General features: G+C 34.5%; 1 long non-coding RNA gene across 2 annotated transcripts in view; it reads right to left on the reverse strand.

The window, feature by feature from the left end:
• Positions 1-10: 10 nt before the first annotated feature.
• Positions 11-15094, reverse strand: part of LOC309622266 — a 29552-nt gene continuing 14468 nt past the window's right edge. For both annotated transcript variants that reach the window (XR_014240653.1, XR_014240654.1), the window contains 2 exons: positions 690-773; positions 11-406 (listed from right to left, as the gene is read on the reverse strand). This is a non-coding gene — a long non-coding RNA (uncharacterized lncRNA). The remainder of the gene's footprint in view (positions 407-689; positions 774-15094) is intronic.

Raw genomic sequence — 15094 nt, forward strand, 5'->3', positions numbered from 1 at the left:
AACAAAACAAAAACCTTTTAGCTCTTTTACAAATCAGGTTTGTATTTAAAATTTTTTCCTCCTTTTTTTTGCTGACAATTTCAATTTCATTAGTTCAAATGTTATCTTCTCAATTTCAAAAACTTACAAAGCTTATCTAGGAAAGAAATGATGCGAGGTAGTTGTTATAGAATAATTACAGATTTACTCTTATAGGAGAGAATAACTGTCTATTCACTATATTAAATGAATGTAAATTCCTTCTACATAATATAGTTAAAATAAAGCATATACTTTTGGAAATTACAGTATGAGATTCACTGTCTTACCTCTGTCTACAGTTTCATCCTGACATTGCTCTGATAGAGTGAATGAATGAACAGACAGAGGCAACAGGATCCCCACATTACTGCCGAAGAGCGTTGTCCTAAATTGAGTAGACAGAATAAAGATTTGAAAAATGGGAAGACAACTTCCAAATTGATGGCAGATCTATAAATCTGGGAAACCACTACCAGAATTCCCAGCCTTGCAAGTAATTATAAGAAATGGGAGAATTTCTTTTATACAAAGGTTGCTGCCTGGCTACAAATCTGAAAAGATCAGGTAACAGGTATGAGCATATTAAACAATTATTGCAGTCTGACTGACCTTGAGGAATTATCACTGAGTTTGAACAGGGCAGAAAGGGTGGTTGTTTTTGAACTGACCTTTTCAGCTGGCTGCACAAACCATTTTGTGGCTCAGTTCATTGTGGTAGAAGAGCAGTAGCTTTCAATCATGCTGAATCATTCCTTAGTAAGAAACATAGTGTATATTATGTATATACATACATACATATGTGTATATATACTTACATATATAAAACCATCTAAGTAACAAAAATAAAAGTTTACTCTCTTGCACTGTTGGTGGGAATGTAAACTGATACAGCCACTATGGAGAACAGTATGGAGGTTCCTTAAAAAACTAAAAATAGAACTACCATACGACCCAGCAATCCCACTACCAGGCATATACCCAGAGAAAACCATAATTCAAAAAGAGTCATGTACCACAGTGTTCATTGCAGCTCTATTTACAATAGCCAGGACATGGAAGCAACCTAAGTGTCCATCAACAGATGAATGGATAAAGAAGATGTGGCACATATATACAATGGAATATTACTCAGCCATAAAAAGAAATGAAATTGAGTTATTTGTAGTGAAGTGGATGTACCTAGAATCTGTCATACAGAGTGAAGTAAGTCAGAAAGAGAAAAACAAATACCGTATGCTAACACATATATATGGAATCTAAAAAAAAGGTCATGAAGAACCTAGGGGCAAGACAGGAATAAAGACGCAGACCTACTAGAGAATGGACTTGAGGACATGGGGAGGGGGAAGGGTAAGCTGGGACGAAGTGAGAGAGTGGCATGGACATATATACACTACCAAATGTAAAATAGGTAGGGGGAAGCAGCCACATAGCACAGGGAGATCAGCTCAGTGCTTTGTGACCACGTAGAGGGGTGGGATAGGGAGGGTGGGAGGGAGACGCAAGAGGGAGGAGATATGGGGATATATGTATATGTATAGCTGATTCACTTTGTTATAAAACAGAAAATAACACACCATTGTAAAGCAATTATACTCCAATAAAGATGTTAAAAAAAAAAAGATCACACACTAACCAAAAAAAGTTTCATAAATTGACATGTATTTCCTATTTTTAGTGTATGCCATGTATGTATTCTGTTTTGCACCTTATGAAATTGCTCTCTTTTATTTATATATATGGATAGTAAATAAATCTATAACAAATCTATTTATAAATTATAGATAAAATTTAAGATACATATTATCAATTTATTTATATAGACAAATACAGGTAATATGTGTATCATAATTAACCAGTAGTATGTGAACACAGTTTGAAAAACAAGAAGTTATAGTAAATCCTCTCACAGGAAAAGTTATAGTAAATCCTCTCACAGGAAAATGCTTTCATGGGAGTTCCACTGTTTCTCATCTTCCAAAGCGGCACTAGCTGCTTTCTTTGAATTCTTTCATCATCAGTACATACAGTTTATGTGGAGTTAATTTACGCTTATTACTCTATATGTTTTGACACTTTCTCTTTGGTCTATTTTGTATTCTGAGCTCTTTTCTCAACCTTTTAAATTATTTGTAATTTTTGCTTTCCAGTGAAAACTAGGAAGCAGGCAACTGTGAACTATCTCTCATATATTAGGATCCTGCAGTAGATTAGAAAAATTATAAATACGTTAAAAAATTTTTAGAAGTATGTTCTTCCTCATAATAATCTTTTTTCAATGTGGCATAAAACATGTTTATTAAGAGCCCCAAATAGCCCTTGTCTCTGCAAAAATTAAAAAGCCAAAACTAGACAAATTTATGTTTAGCAATCAGTATCTCAGTATACCATCCTATCTGGAAATGATTTAGATAGTCAATGAATATCCATTATTTAATGTAACTTAGTATAAACTTTTATCTTATTTATAATTTTTAAAACACTTGTTTTTAGCGACTATGCTTCGGTTAGATATTAAATAGTTAACCATCATCTTAAGTTGTTTTTCTTGTTGACAAATTCTGTGACAGAAATAGCACAACCTAATTTTATCAGTAAACCCAGGTAGAAAAAGTTGTATATTTGCATTATATTCAATATTGATGACTCTGAAGACATGCCTTTTTCATTAAACCAACAAATTTAAGCTAACTTTTATTTCTCAAAGATTACCTCAGATCATATGAACTCAAAAAAACATTTGGGTTAGTTTCTGTGTTTCTGAGAGTATACTTGATTTATATAAACACTTAATGTTTCTTTAGGCCAATTAAATAGTGTTCTTTACAAATTAATTTTGACAATGCCACCTAGTGGTAGAAAAATATTATATACTTATACACATATAGACTTACATAATATACAGACAGACGCATACATCTTACAGGTTTTGTTTTTAATAATTTTAGCCATGTCTCAGGTAGAAAACTCAAAGGAATAGTTGCAGCCAAATTGTGTTTCTGGCAGATTCAGTAAGTTAAGTTTACTTGCTCAGATGGCCAAAGTTTTTTACTAAAGATTTTTTATTTGCATGCTGTAAGTCATTTTGTCTTAGAAGCTTCTGTGTACCAATCAAAGAATGTATTCCATTGTCTCTGAGAGGTTTGGGATACTCTTTTTTAAGGGTGCCCCTTATAAATTTTATATAAAATAAAGATTCCCCAGAATGGCCATTATAATTCCAAATTATCCAAAAGTTCATCCATTTTTTCAGAAAGGCACAAGATCCTGGTCCAAGGACTAGGTGGATCCTATCTTGCCTTTGGATTCCCTAAAACACCTTAATTATGATGGGTCCTGTTTTCCAACAGCTGTTCTAAAATACCAGAAATCACATGTTTTTCCCTCTTTTGAACAGAATGAGTGACTTACCAAGAAGGTTCATAAAAACAGATCCCAAATAAAGCTGGCGAGCTCAAAATGCAAAGAGACTGGAGCTCAGATCCAGGAGAGACCCTCAAACTCCAGGATTAGGGAGAAAGCCCTGAGCTCAATGAGCTTTGTGGTTACTAGCGTTTGTTTGCTCACGTGCCTAGGAGTTGTTGGGGTCTTCTTTGGCTCTCACTTTTGATTACCAAATAATATCAACCACAGAAATAAAGTAGCCCATTATTTTACCAGCAAAATGGATTTATTCAGAAATAGCAGAGAATTGCAATTCAAGACAGGCAAGCTGGTGAGTCAGGTAAATCTGAAGAAACAGAGGGAAGGTCTACTTTTATTAGGTTTTGGAAGGAAATTGGGGAGGGTTGTTTTGAATGAAATTTCACTGAAGAAGAACAAGAGTTCAAGATTGCAGCAGTTTCTTATTGGCTGCAAGTGGTGGTTAGTGCGTTTCTGCTGGGGCAGGAAATGCTGCTGGGGCATTTCCTTCTTTTTCTTAAAAGCGGGAGATTAAATTCCCTTGTGAAAAATGTTCTCCCTTGTACCAGAAGAAAAGTAACATTCTTATCATCAAAGTTAAGAAGTTGAGACTGAGAAAACTTTATACAGAGAATTCTATACGAACAGACCTTGTTAAAGTCTTATTTTCCTTCTTCCTACTGGTTATGCAGGCTGCAATGAGTGGTATGTGCATGAGAGCTCTCCCTTCAGGGGCTTCCTGACTCCATTTTAAATGAGGTTTACCTTTATTTATTTTCACAATATCTACAAATGATAACTTACAGAACTGTTTTGCCTCTGCATATTGTGGACTATAAATGTCCCTTCTGAAATTAAAACTGACATATACACCCTACTATATATAAAATAGATAACTAATAAGGACCTTCTATATAGCACAGGGAACTCTTCTCAATATTCTGTAATGACCTATATGAGAAAAGAATCTAAAAAAGAGTGGATATATGTATGTGTATAACTGATTCACTTTGCTGTGCAGCAGAAACTAACACAACATTAAATCAACTATACGACAATAAATTTTTTTTAAAAATCTACACAACCAGAGGGGAAAAAAATAAAATTCAATTCAATTAAAATTGAAAACATAGGTATTAATATATTTAAATCTAATAAGATCAGAGACCCAATTACAGGTAACATAGAATGAATTAAGATTATGTTTCTTTGGAACCACTCTTGATACCAAATTCTGTACTGGTCAGTGTTCAATCAGAGAAATAGAATCACTTGTGTTGCTACTTAAATGCATACATATTTGCAGGAATTTGTTTCAGAGATTTGACCTCACACAATTCTGTGAGCTGTTTCAACAGTGTGATACTTTCCTATTTTATATGTGCTTAAAGTTCACAAGGCAGGCAGTTAGGAATTAAAAATGAATGTAACGTGAGTGAAAGCCAGGATAAGCTGGAACCCACAAACGGAAGAAGAACCCATGAGAATAGACTGGAACCAAAGTCAGTTCACACGGCCTTCATCCTTGATGAAGAGAGTATCTTAGAGAAGAAGCTGATATCTTTTATCATATAGATAAATGCACATATGACCCAGAAGTAGAGAAACGAAAGGAGGATTCTGGGAAAAGTGGATTTAATTTCAGGCCAGGCAGCTGCCACAGGCCAATGAGGAAAGTCAACAAATAGTCTCTGTCCTGACCTCTTGAGTACAAAAACAAAACGGCTGCTGCTTCACTTCTGCCCTTCAAATCCTGTGGAGAAACACCTTTGGTGGCTCATCCATTTTTTTCTTTTAAACTGCTCTTCTTCTTCTTTTTTTTTTTTTTTCTAATTTGGCTGCACTGCACAGCATGAGGGATCTTAGTTCCCCAACCAAGGATCAAACCTGGGCCCACACAGTGAAAGGGCCGAGTCCTAACCACTGGTGGGAATTCTGGGAAACATAGGTCAGTCAAGCCAAGTTGACAATTTGCAAAGTTAACACAAACACATTACTATTTGTGTAGCAAAACATTAATATCGACAAGTGACATAAACAAAAACACTAAATAGGTTCACATTAAATACACGTCAGGTTTTGCCATCCAAAGATTTTTGCATTAATCTGACAAATACATTCAGTTTTAAAAGATTTTTGGATTTTGTAATTGTCAAGAGATTCAAGATTTACTTTATGTTTCCAGGTAGAACAAATTTAAAGTGATGGTTTTGGGCAAAAAAGAATGTGAATAAAAAATGATAATCAAGAAAACTGTTGTTCTGCAACAGCATCCAATAAAGCAGATACTTTCCTTGACTCTAAATAGTGACTTTCCAGACTTCCCTGGCGACACAGTGGTTAAGAATCTGCCTGTCAAAGCAGGGGACACGGGTTCGAGCCCTGGTCCACGAAGATCCCACATGCTGCGGACCAGCTAAGCCTGTATGCCACAACTACTAAGTCTGCACTCTTAGCCTGAAGCCACAACTACTGAGCCTGCGTGCCACAACTACTGAAGCCCACGTGCCTAGAGGCTGTGCTCCACAACAAGAGAAGCCAGCACAATAAGAAGCCTGCGCACCGCAAGGAAGAGTAGCCCCCACTCGCCGCAACTAGAGAAAGCCCGTGCGCAGCAAGGAAGACCCAACGCAGCCAAAAATAAATAAATAAATAAGTTTATTTTATAAATAAATAAATAAATCGTGACTTTCAAGTAACTCTTCTCAGTAGACATATAACATACATAAACGATAAACTAAATATCTTCAGGGCACAAGTATTCTTTCAACTATCATTTTTTGGACTAATCAGATTAAAAAATCTGGCAATGAGAATAACCTCTATCATGGAATCCAGATTCCCAAGCCTAAAAAATATATAAATGTTCAAAGGATTTTCCAAAATGGTATGAAAAATGAATATATGAATGCTGTGGCCATGAGAATATGCCTCTCAGATCTCTGACCACAGCAAACATCATTGAGCAACGTTCCAAACTATTGCATTCTGAAATCCATTACCATGTTTGTGCCTCAACTAGATTTCTGATGAGCTATTCCAAGCCAGTGCCTGAGCATGGTAGGAATATTATGGTAGGCCTGTCCGAGGAAATCCTGTGACCTCATAAATGACTTTGACTCCAAGATTCCATGACAATTCTTTAGCACTTGAGATCAGTCTAAGATGCTTGCACCCAAATTTTCTTCCATCTTTCACTCACTCCTGCATTTGAGATCAGACTTGCATCTCAGAATCATGGCTCTCCAAGCTCCTTCCTTTTTTTCTCACATTCATTTTTTCTAATAAATTTTTGCACACTTAATCTTATCTTGGTGTCTGTTTCTTGAAGGAGCTAGTGTAACACAATGTTATGTTTTGGTCTATGTGTTTGTGTGTGCTTGTGTGTGTGCCACAAGAGCAAATACAAATAAAAATGAAATGCTTAATTCTCCTGTTATAAATAAGAGACTTCTCCCCTCCTTTTTCTGAGCTCATTTACTTTAGAAAATGTGTAAACTCTTCACTGTCTCTTTGAAATATATATAAATCTTGTAAAAGCTAATTAAGCTTATTGCCAGTTTTAAGATCCAGGAATGCCTTCTCAAGGACCTGGGAGCCATCTGTTTGAAGTGTAATCTTCAAGGAAGCTAGCCCCACTATCTCCAAGTTTCTGTGAGAAGGAAGGAGCCTAATTTGGGTAGATGCCTCTCTCCAAGTTGCAAAACTACTTAGGTATGACATTAGTGTCATAAAGATATGAGAAATTTATTTTTCCTTTAGATAAAACCAATTTCCTAACACAGATGGTCATTCCAATTACCAGATGAATTATGTGTGACCTATAGTGCTGTGAAATCCTTTTACTTGAGGACTATTTATTATTTATCTTGAGAACATATATGTGATGGTTGGCCATTTGGCTATATAAAAATTGTCTCTAAAATCTCTTAGTGGATTACCTGTGATGTACATCACATTCTGGTTTAATTCTTATTCAACAGTAAAATTGTTTTCTTTCTCTTCTATGTATATGGAAGAAGTTTTCTAGGTTGGGAAGAGATTTTTTAAAAATTATATGTCCCAACAATATGTATATGTATATATATATATATATATACACACGTATACATGTATATATGTATGTGTGTGTGTGTGTATATATATATATATATATATATCTGTATATACATATCTGTGTATATGTATATATATACATACATTTCCCCAACATGTATATGTACATGTGTATGTATATATTTATATACATATATGTTTCTATGTATACACATACTTTTGAAAACATTGTGTTTCAGAAATGTTTACATAGTATTAATTTCAATTGCTCTAAAAATATTCTATGGTAATATTTTCTTCAAAATATTAAGCAAATTCAGAGGTATTCAACAAGTCATTAGATATTTCTTGCCCTTGTAAGACACAAACTTGTGACAAAAATATTTAGAAAAATAAGAGCTGGGATATATTTTATAATGCAATATGAAACAAGTGTTACAGAAGTGTGTATCTATAGAATTTGGGAAAATTTCATAGAAGAAATCTTCTTGGCTTTATTGTCCAAACATTTACAGTACCACTATTCTTCATCTTCCCCATTATATACAAAATATCTCTCTTCTTGTGGGGGTAATGGAACTTCTTGATTATGTCAGTAACTTCCTAGCTCCTCATACCTTACTGCTTCTACCTGCCTTCCTTTCCCCAAAGAATTACATAGAAGCCTACATGATCCCTTAAATATATAACTCAGATAACTTCATTCCTTTGATAAATCTGTGCATTTGTCCCCATTTCACTCATTGGTCTGTAGATTTGCACTCCTACCCCTCTGGCTTTTTCTTTTAGTACCCTGGTAAGCTAACTCAACCCCAGATTCACTGGCCTATATGCCTTTTCTTGCATTCCAGGCAAGCTCCCTCCTCATGGATACGGTCCCAGCTCTTCCTGTGGTTAACATCCTTATTTTCTTCTGTATTTTATTCAAATGTCTCATTTTCAGTGACCTGCGTTGAACATCCAGATTTATTAATTCCATCTGCTTCCTCCCTCCCTCAGCACTCCTTCTCCTACTTATACTTTTCCCTTATATATATATAAATCCATAGTGTGTTTTTTTTTTGGCTGCGTTGTGTGGCTTGTGGGTGATATTTTCTTTAAAAATCAACAGCTAATTCAGAGGTATTCAACAAGTCCCTGACCAGAGATTGAACCCAGGGCCCCATCAGTGAGAGTGCCAAGTACTAACCACTGGACTGCCAGGGAATTTCCATAGAATTTTTTTACCTTCTTAATAATTATGATTTACTTGTTTATCATACCTGTTGTTTATTCTCTGTTTACTCTAGCCTGAATATCAGCTGTTCAAATCCAGGTATCTTTGGCAATTTTGCTCACTGATGCATCTAAATCCTAACCACTTAGGATGGTTATGGTGCCTGATACATAGCTGGCACTCAGTAAGCGTTTGTGTGATAAAGGAATGCATGCATGCATAGAAGAAGCCATGTAAGATGGCAAGTGAAGGCAAAATGGGTTTCAGTTGGCCAGTGTAGGATTTTATGTAAATTACTGTGTGCTGAAGGAAAGCAGCAAGTCTGAGAATTGATGGGTATGTTTGTGGACTTTGAATAATGCAGAGGAGAAGAACTGGGTTCAAGGAAATTGAAGAAATGTGTCTGGAAAAGTAAGCTGTTGCTATATACTTTTTCCTTACTTGTTCTTTGTACTTAGGTTTCCAGTCACTAGAAAACTACTCAGCATCTACAATAGTCAGTGGTATAATGAGCACTGTTTCAGAAGATAGTATATAAAACAGGCTGTAGGGGGAAAAGCCATTTGAAAACTGCTGCAGTTGTCCCTCAGTAATCTTAAGAGGATAGGTTTGAATGAAATGCCTTAAAATTCAAATATCACTAGTCCTAACATTTTTGTGATAACTGCCAGTTTCTGTATCACCAGTATGATTGATTCTCTTTGTCCAGCAGTACTGTATTTCTGTTATCTGAGTTTTTTTTAATAACCTTTTACAAAACTTTCATATAAGTTATATGCTTTACATACCCTCCACAGAATTTATGTTCTATAATCATAATCAGAGGAGAGAAACAGAACAGAATTTAGACAAGTTAAAGCCTAAAACTTGATTTAAAAAAATTTTGTATTAGTTAAGGCTTTGTAAATTATTTAAGCATAATATTTATAAAATTACTATTCAATTTTATTTTAAATGTCTATTTGTTTGAGTTAAATACACTGTGACAATATTTGGATAACTTTGAAGAGACATAAATATAGAACAGATATGCTGAGACTATCTGCTGTGTATACATCCTAAAATAGACATATTAGAGTCAAAGCTCAACTGCTCATATTAATAAAAGGAAAAATGTGTCTTCATCTGATAGGAGGTGATAAAAACTCATTTTTATACTTGAGCATGAGATGAGTATTTGAAGTCTAAAACATAATGTATTTATTTCATGAAGACCAAACTAATGAATTCCTGGAATTTCTTTACTGGTATTTGCTTATCTGTAAAAGCCATTTCAAGTGAATATTAGAGGGAATAATCTCTAAGATTGATGCAGAGCTCACACCCAAGAGAACTGAGCTAGCCGTCATCTCTCCTCAAATAGATATAGTTAAGTCCTTTGGTTTCAAGTATCTTCCACTTAGATTGTAAGATGAATGAAATGATTAAGCAAACTAATAAAGAAAGTACTTAAACTCAGTAAATTTGAAGGACAAATTATTTGGAAAATAGAATGTGCTAATAATAATTTTCCTGTAGAAAACTTGGAAAAAATAATTGCTCAGAAATAAGACACTACGCATAGAATATTTCACTAGCTCTCCTGAAGTACAAGTCTCTTCTCACAGCCATCGACTTCTCAGATGGGCTCATCAAGGCTCACTTCGACAATCCCAACTGAGTCCCTTACTAATAAATTATTATTTTACAAATTTGACCCAATTTCAAGTATACCCTCTCACTGAAAGGACCCCCTTTAATTGGATCCCCCAAATCTTATAAATATCCTGTCCTGACCTTTCTGTTCCAAGTACTCCTAAAACTGTCAAGATAGTTCACTGCCTTTCTGCAGTAAGCAATAAATCTATATTCAGTCAGTGGGTTATTTTGGTAGTCTTTCTGGAGAGGTGACAGGAGACACCCCTTCTACTTAAAGAATGCCTACGATTATTATTGACTTATTTACTGTCAGATTTCTATAAAATAAAAGAGCATTAGCATCACTGTTTTGTTATACTCAGCAGCTTGCCATATGGTAAGCATACATTAGAAGACAATTAAGGGTGAAAAGGACTGCTTTTCTCACATGACACAATTACATAGTGTGAAAACATTCAGGAGGTGTTTATGAACTCAGTGGATGCTGAAACATAAGGTATTTCTTCACGAGACATAAGGAATTTTGCAAGAAAAATATAACCAGTATTTTAGTTCTTTTTTAGAGATCTAATTAGTATGTCTTTTAAAGAAAAACTGTCTAAAATTTAAATTATTTTTAAGGGAATTTTAGTCACTTGAAATCTTCAGTTTATAAATCAGGAAAAAATCTTTTAACTCTTGATACTCCTACGTAAGATCATGCAGCTTTAAGTTAGGTTAACAGTAGATTGCTGTTTATATGAAAATCTAACCCTTGAGTTAGTTAAACATGCAGTTCCATGAGTCTGTTATAATGCCTGGAAGATTTGAGTCTTTATTCATAAATATGTGAAAAATACTTTTGTATAGAAAAGAACTGCACAAAAATAGACATTAAGATTCAAGTAAAGAAAGCATAGGGATTGAAGACAAATCAGAGCATAATTTTTGAAAATTGAAATATAACATACACTAGAAAAAAGTGCACAAATCATCAATCAGTATTCAGTTCAGTGAAACTCTACAAAGGCAAGTATGCAGTCAACACTGGATGAAGAAACAGAATAATATCCATATCTTGGAACTTCCCTGCATGTTCCTTCTCTATCACTATCTCCCCTCAAAGATGATGTTTTCATGGAGGAGTTTCGGCGTTTTCATAGGTGTATACCTATGTCAAAATTATACTTTAAATATGTGAAATTTATTTTGTTAATTACACCTCAATAAATTATTTATAAAAAGTAAGTATACAAAATGATTTCCAATAACAGTAAGTACAGTAAGGACTGTAAAGTAGTCAAATGGAAGGAGGAGGATGAATTTAAAAACATCTCCTTTGAAATCACATCTTTTCATGATAGACCTGAATGATAAGAATGAGTCAAGCATGAAAAGACTATGGCAAAAATAAACAAACAAAACATTCCACATAGAACAGTGACTACACTTAAAAATATGGATGGGGCCTCACAAACATAATCTTGAGTTAAAAGGCCAGGTACAAAAGAGTATTTATTAATAATTATTTATTTATAATGTACAAAAAGTGTTGTAATTAATCTCTACTCTTAGAATTCAGAAGTGATTATCCCTGGAGAGTTATTGGATAGGTATGTTGACTTAAAGAAAGACACACAGCATAAGAGTTTAAATTCTATTCAGGGTGTAACTGAGGACTATAGCCCAGGAGAAAGCCACTAAATTGGCTCTGATGTGTTTGTGAAAATTCTGTGAGTCACACAGTTATATGAACACTATGTATTCACACATATGCTGTGGTATGCAGACTTGAAATTTAATTTAAACTAAAAAATTATATTAAACATATGAAATAGATATATTATATCCCAGCTAGATACTTACCCAAGAGTTAACTTTTGTTAAAAAATGATGCCACTCTTCTGATCCAGAACTATAAATGGCACACTTTAAATATATAAAATATATCAACCTATCTAAATTTCATATCATCTGTTATAATAATTAAAGCCCTTCTTTATTATCCCCAGGATTAAATTTCTATTTATATTGCTTTGCATCTTTCTAATATGTACTTAAACATGAATCAAACAACATTTTAAAGCTATATTTGAAGATTTTAATGCTTTTTCCCACTTTTTTAAACATAGCATGCAAAGAAGACATTGAAATTCACTCTCAGTTTAAATCTAAAGCACTATGAAAATTTATTCCTAAAAACAAAACAACACACAATACCAAAATGTGAAGTATCTACACTGAGAATACTGTCTACAATCCAGCAAGTATACCTTAAAACGACAGAGTGGAGACGCTAGAAATTATTGAGATGAGACCAAGGTGAGAAAGAAGGGACTAATATATGGTGCATTTATAGTGAGATTCACGGTACCCGATAATTAAAATTTAATTGTGGACTAGTTATTCTCATTTCAGGTTTAGAAAGTATAAGCTGAGTTTAAGTAACTTGTTCAAGACTACGTGACTGCGTGGTAAAATCATGTCTTTCTAACATATGTTTCCCTAAGACTAAAGATGAAGCATTTAAAAAACAATAATATAAAAAAGTTTGAATACAGCAGAAATACAGCAGATACTATCTTCCTTATAATTTCCTTTAATTAACCAATAATTTATCTTGAAAATCTACAGAGAGCTAAAAATAAGTTTAAAACATTATAAATATACTTTTATTATGTTGGAAGAAAAATGGTTAAGCAGCAGGTCAGGAATCTCCTCTATCCCTTTGCTGGGGGGAAAAGCTCTATCAAACCTTGTAAACATGCTGATGACAGATCTGCAGACAAACTGTTTAATGGTTTTGCCAATAGGAGAGTTGTTATCTGTGGAATCGTTTTAGCAGGGTTTACCTAGTTTGTCTAGTGTGCCTGAAGTAAATACACTTGGAATCCATGAATTTATGTGGCATGGATCCCTGGAAAAATCACATTAGCTATTTAAATATTTAAGTATAAAATGGAGATGACTGAGGGGCTCCCTTCTCTATTATGAATGTGGCTCCATATATTTCTTAGATACTTCTATATTAATCTGGTCAAAGTGTGTCTGATATGGAAAGAAAAGACCTGGAGTGCTACAGTACCTGACCTGGACTTCTCTCTATTTGCCTGTGCCTTGTGATTACTAGGATCCTTGAATTCTTAAATATAGCTTGATAGTAAGTATATTAATTTCCTAGGGCTGCCGAAGTACCACAAATTGAATGGCTTAAAACAACAGAAACATATTCCAAAGGTAGGTGTCTAAAATCAAGGTGTTGGTAGAGACATAAGGGAATCATTCCTTGCCTCATCCTAGCTTCCTATGGTTTGTGGGCAGTTCTTGGCATTCATTAGCTTGTAGCTTTATTGTCTTCCTTTATTACTACATGGCGTTTTCTGTGTGTGTCTTCACATGCCATCTTTTATAAGAACACTCATTATGTTTGATTAAGGGCCTCCCTACTCTGGTATAACCAAATCTCAATTAGTTACATTTGCAATGACACTGTCTCTACATTTTGAGGTACTAGAGGTTAGGATTTCAACATATTTTTTTTGGGGGGGGGGGACACAATTCAACTCATAACATCAGGTAAAGTCTCTGATATTGTGTGAGTATGACTGACAATCAGATCCCTTTTGTTATCTGATTATAGACCAATGGGGTGAAGATAATCTGGTACAACCTTAATTTAATTTCTAAACTGCTAAGAGGAAATACTAAATGTCTTTCAACAAAATATATATAAATAATTAGTATGAGATACATGGTATCTTATTAATTTAAACAAGTATATTCCAACTACTTTTCTAACCTCTTGAGGCAGAGGTCAAAATAATAAAGTACCTAGTACTAGGTAACAATTTAGACTACATGAACTATAAATATGATCAATTTGGGGAACAAATCCTTGTTTTATCTTAATTTGGGTTCTTCCATAAATAGATACTAACACAGGAATTTAGATACAAGAAATCTCTTTGTGAGTTGAACCCTGGAACTACTTGAGAAAGAAGGGAAGTGAGAAATGAATGGAGTCAAGTCAATAGAAGATGAGTTAATGAGCAAGTTACCCCTGTTGGCAATTGGGATTAATATCACCAGAAGCCGCTAAAACACTGTGCAAAACATGCCACAGAATTTGACTACTGAGGGGCAGGGAATTGAAGAACTTATATATAACCCCTTGCCCTGCAAATAAAAGTTGGAGAAATTACCTACAACCCCTGGGACTCCAGGAGCTCCAGTGAATTATCTTGCATGCACTTTAAGCTTGCCTTGTGTGACTGCCTAGCATCTTCCCATGGCCAGAGATCTCTCCAGAGCAGAGATGCAGGAAGTTGTTGGTATGTTTAAGTCCTCTATGAAAACTACCTGAGGTGTAGGCCAAAGAGATAGAGTGTGAAATTGACAGACTGTGCTACATACATTACCCCTTTTTTGTGAACAGTATCCCTGACATTCTTCATGGAACTCTGGCTTTGTATTTAAGACCTAGGGTGAACTCAATTAAGATCTAGAGTGTTCCTTCACAGAAGCAGTATAAACCTAAAATTGTTCTCCTCTTTTGGGTATGCTCCATGGTGTTTCATGATCTTTTCAGACTCCACATTTTACCCCATGAATTATAATCTACAACATTTCTTGTGAAATATAGATAAAAATCAACCACATTAAAAAAAGTGGACCTTGGCAATAAGTGAAGGTGAATGGAACTGGTCGTGTCAGGATAAAGTAAATAATCCAAGTAAATAATCAAGTAAATACTCCAAACTAGTCCAAGTAAATAAGATAGTC

This window comes from Balaenoptera borealis (assembly GCF_965194805.1).
Source record: "Balaenoptera borealis genome assembly, contig: HAP1_SCAFFOLD_1966, whole genome shotgun sequence".
Lineage (NCBI taxonomy): Eukaryota > Metazoa > Chordata > Mammalia > Artiodactyla > Balaenopteridae > Balaenoptera > Balaenoptera borealis.